The following is a 5,327-nucleotide window of genomic DNA, read 5'->3' as shown; positions in this document are numbered from 1 at the left end:
CTACTCTCCCGTGCAGTATAAAGCGTGCCCGTGAGGTGTCTGCGAGACAATCCCTTGGGATGACAATGCTTATCCCACGTATGAATGCTTCCTAGGTAATTTAAGTATAGCCCGTCCGATATATATATTGTCTCCTTTTCTCCTTCCTCTTCTCCGCGACACTCACGGGTTCTTGTTTCGCGCCCGTCCATGAAAATTGTTCGTCCTCGCGTTAATGATCGCTCTCAGAATTTATATCCCAGATATGCAAGTCCAATAGAGCCGTATAGAGATACAGGAGGACCGAAAGTCCCAGTGTTTGAAAATCCAATTATCTATTGACGAAGAAAAAATTCACGACGCTTGATAAATCGACGTAATCATACACGAGCATATTTATTTAAATAACTTTACGAAAAAATTATTAAATATTTGTTTGCAAAATTTGGGGTTTCTATCTCGATGATCCAATCAGGCGCACGATTTCGTACAAAAATCTATACGAACTCGATGATCTCGGTTAGATAGCAATTAGGAGATGTGAGCTAATTAATAATCCTCTCCCGACGCGACTTGTGTAACATCTTCGCGCGCGTGGACCGTGTGATTCGGATGCGCGAGATTATCCACGCAGCCTTCCCGACACATTGATCCTGCAAATTAAATCGGTTGGTTGGCTCCTCGACCGAGGGGGACGAGAAGCCGGCAGGAACCGGCAGGCGATGGAAACTTCATTCTGCGAGCTCGCAGCAGGTGGAGAGCGAGCGATCACGCAAAGGCAAGAGTGAGAGAGCACGATGTGAAGGATGAAGCTTCATCCGCAATAATCGATTCCAAAGAGCTTTGCAAGATTCCAAAATATTGTACACTTAGTATCTTCGATACTTTTAAAATTCCCCAAAGATACATTGCAAACTCGAGGAATTTACAATTTCGAGGCTTTCGATGCTTAAAATAAAATCGTGTCATTGGATTACTTTATAGGGAAATATAATATACTGAAGATAGGTACTCGAATATACCCTAAAAAAATTTCTAAAAATTCAGACACATTTTTGCCTGAATTTTCAAATCTGGTTGTCTAAAAAAATTTCAGACAATCTATCTTAATCATCAGAATCGTTTTTTCTGAAAATTCAGAAGATTGTGTCTGAAAATTGAAGTGTCTGAAAATCGAAGTATGTCTGAAAAGTAAAGTGTGTCTAAAAATTGAAGTGTGTCTAAAAATTGAAGTGTGTTTGAAAATTCAGACAGTGTGTCCGTAAAAAAACTGTAGACACTTTGAAGTTTGTCTTCAGTTTTTCTTACAATGGACATAAAATAATACTAACACCTAACATAATGAAATAAACTTCTTGCTTTTATAGAATTTTAAAAATAATAGATGATAGATATTATTTTATATGTATATTTTTACAATTATTATTATTATCATTACAATTAACGCTCGTTGGGGACGCAGCTTAACGGGGTACAAGATAGAGAGAGGGAGGGCTTAGCAGGTTCAGGAAAGCCCGTGCGGGCGCAACGGTGAGTGAAGCAGGGAGATGGGGAGGAGGGAGGAGAGAAATCCGGATCTCCATCGCGGTGCCACGTCGCCACCCCGAGGAACACGCTCGAACGCGTTGCGTAATTAGCGACTGCCTCCCCGGTTTCGTAGGTGGGTGGGTGGTTGGTTGTATCCAGCAGCGGTGTGTGGCAGGGATCGGATGAACGGGGGAAAGAGGGGGGGAGGGGAAGAAAGAGAGCCCGGAAAGGGTCGGCGAAGTGCAACCCTAGGAACCCGTTCGTGCGACTTGCGCGCTGAAAACTGCGTCGCCGCGTGCGTAAGATACACGTGCGCGATCTACGGGGTGTTTCTTCCGCGAGAGGAAGAAAGAGACAGGGCAGGCGAGCGGTTGGCGAATCTTCGAGAATCCGAAAAAGGCATTTAAATTCTCAAAGAAACACATTTGTATCTTCAAAACTCGGTTTCTTCGAAACGTTTGTAATTTGAAGAAATCCGTTATATATAAATTTTATTTTCTTTTTAATTCTCTTGAGAACAATCTTCGCGAGAAGAAAATGCAGATCCGCCAGTTGACGTGATGCCAGCCAGCACGTTTGAATATCGCGTTTTGGATCGTCTTCGCGGACAGGGAGACCAACCAACGACATTGATACGTAACGCGCGGCCATTATCGGGGAAAATATCGCCTCGACATTTCTCGGAAAGAGCTTCCGATTCAAGCGCATGCACGCCGAGTTAAGGGCGGATTAGTCGCCCGATCTGATTTCCCCAAGTGGAGAGAAGGGGTTTTAGTCGAATTATGCGGCTCGTGGCGTCGACACTAATCCTTTCGAAAACACCCTATATAGGAGGAGAAGGTGGTGGGCGGAGGGGAGGGGGTTGTAGGGGGGTTGCGAGCGTCGTCGAGACGCAATTAATGCGGAAACCAGGCGCGGACTCTAGAGGGAGTTTCGAGAAGGGCATCGCCTATGCTGTGAGACGTAATGACTAATTGAGATTGGAAAGAGAAGAGCGAGCGAGAGAAGGGGGGGTGAGAGAAAATGGGAGAATAGAAGGGGTTAATACAAGCGTTGCGTGGTCACGGTAAAACGCGGGCTTTCTCTTTCTCTCTCTGTCTCTCTCGCCTTCTCTCTTACCGAGACGGGATCTGTAACCCTCCTTCACCACCATCTAGGACCTGTGACAAAGGATCACTCGCTTGCAGGCATACCAATGGAATTATGGATTTCTCTTCTATCGAGGCCTTCGAGAATTTTGTATGATTTTCTACACATATAATCGATCGCGAGTGATTTTGTGTGCAAAGCGTACAAATTGCGTTTTGAGATTGCAGTTTGCATACAGAAATGAAACGTGTTCAAAGGATACGTTACGTTATGTTGACAGTGGCATAGAAAACTCGAAAAAAAATTTTGTCACGAAAACAAAGCTTCCTCTATGAGGAAGCAATTATTCATTCTTTCTTGTACGATTTTCGTATCCTTCCACGATTCAGGCTTTATTACAGAGCACAAATAAAACTCCTCGATGAAGGTTGATATCAACATGATGCGTTAAAGAAAAAATAGAAAATAAAATTTTTCTCTGTTTTGAATTTTCAATTAAAATATAAGATTGATTATAGTAGAGATTGATTAAATTGTGAATTTTTTTTTTAGAAAATTCCGAAACACACGGATATTGTATATTTATATTTACTCTATGTACTTCACATGATATACAAAAACTGACGCTCTTATAATTTCGAATGCAATGAACAAGATATGTAATTGAAATGTGTATGATTATAAAAAAATGCGTCTTTTTTAGCTTTTTGATTACTTTTATTAAATATAATATGTTTACAATTAGATAAACCCGAGAATGAGAAATTTATATACAATTTGATATAAATTAATATAATTATATATAAAAAATATGTCCATATATAATATATGCTTTTATTTTTTATATCATTCTCTTTCAAATTTATACAATGAAAGTAATGAAAATAAAAATTTCTGCATCGTATTTTAAAAAAAAAAACCCTTTTCATCTTAAAATCTCGATAAAAGTTTCCGCACTTGTATTTAACCCGATCTAACGATAATAATTAAATGCGTCATCTTTTGCACGACGAGCGAGTCATCGAGGATTCGCGGTTTCCATACACACATAGATATAACGCACACACGCACATCGATCGCGTTCCCAGAGACAGGTGCGATTTGTCGCAGGACGAATCTGCGTTTCGGGAGCTGGCAACCCCTCGACGAGGCGGTCCCTGTCGTCATCGTCGTCGTCGTCGTCTCCAACGAGTGTCTTCATTCCGCACCGCACCGGCTCGTCAGAGAACATTAAGATAATTACTTTGCAGCGGCGGGATGCGGCACTATTGTCGCGTTACCGCCGTCGAGAATGGCATTACGCCATTGTCGGCGAAGAAAGCGCGCGCGGGCTCGCTCACTCGCTCGCTCGCTCGCTCGCTGCTTTTGCGCGAGGGAGGTGCAGGAACGCGCTATTCTGTATATAACTCGCGGCGATAGCGAGGGGGTGGATGGGGGGTGGGAGAGAGCGTTACGCTTCCGCCGAGGTGCCTCCGCTTCCATTCGAAGGGATGTTTTGCGACACACGAGAGCGAGGAGGGAAGCGAGGAGGCAGTACGCCCGGGGTTGCTGCTCTCTCTCTCTCTCTCTCTCTCCCTCTTACTCCCTGTCTCTCTCTTGTCGGCGACGCCATTAATGTAATTATTTCCATCGACTGTTTCGAAGCGCGGCCAAAGCCGGGAGAGCCGAGACTCCGATCGCACGCGGACTGCGCGAGGATAAAAGGTGTTCGTATCTTTCGAAATAATCAAATCGCGGTGACATCGCGATTTTTTTGCGGGCGAGGAAAAAAGATACCGAGGGTATCCGGGCGACGAAATAGGAGGAATTGTCAAATGCAGGACACGGATATTCTACAATATACGTTGAATTAGGGGTTGAAATGTGCTCGCGCATACAGAATATTTTTCTATCCGGAACATTAACAAGCGCGCGCCATTTAGTATTAAAATTGATATTACAAAAAAAAATTATTATTTATTGAAGAGGGAATTCATTGTTATTGCTGTGATATGGAAACATACGGAAAATTGATTGCTTTCTTTTATATTAATTAATTCTTTCGTTCATATATTGTAAAAATGTTGTTAATATTAACATCAGAGAGATTCTCAAGCATAACAAATAAAATTACTAAAACAATTATATAATTTCTCAAGAAATATCAAAATTGTAACAAACTTCTTGATTTATTACATTATACATTGTAAATATTGCATTAATATTAACATCAGAAGGAGATTCTTATTTATAATGAATAAAATTATTTAAACTATTATATAATCGCTCAAGAAATATTAAAACTATAACAATTTCTCTCTTTCTCTCTCTCTCTTTCTCAAAGATTTCTGCTTCTTATTTTTCATGATTGTTTTCTTAATATCAGCGATCTATTACTAACAATAATATATAACACGAAGTTACAATTATAAACAAATTTATTTATATAAATTATTTCTTGACTATTGTAACAATGAATTGTCAAGCTGTACGAACTGTCAAAATATGCGATGTCCGCGATGACAGCTACAAAAGAGGCAACAATACACTTCGAAACTTTTGAGTATCGATTTAACACAATTTTTTAAAATTAAATCCTTACATAAAGAAAATTAAACGAAAATAAAAAGTGTCGTAAATAAAAGTATTGTGCTTTTAATACATTGAAAATTAGACATTAAAATATATTCTAAAAACATCGGTTTTTGCTTTAATCTTTAAATGTTAAAATATAATTAAAACAAAAATTTTAT

Source organism: Formica exsecta, unplaced genomic scaffold (genome assembly GCF_003651465.1).
Source record: "Formica exsecta isolate Colony F162 unplaced genomic scaffold, ASM365146v1 scaffold120, whole genome shotgun sequence".
Taxonomy (NCBI): Eukaryota; Metazoa; Arthropoda; class Insecta; order Hymenoptera; family Formicidae; genus Formica; species Formica exsecta.
The sequence above is the reverse complement of the archived record's forward strand: the minus strand, read 5'-3'. Positions refer to the sequence as shown.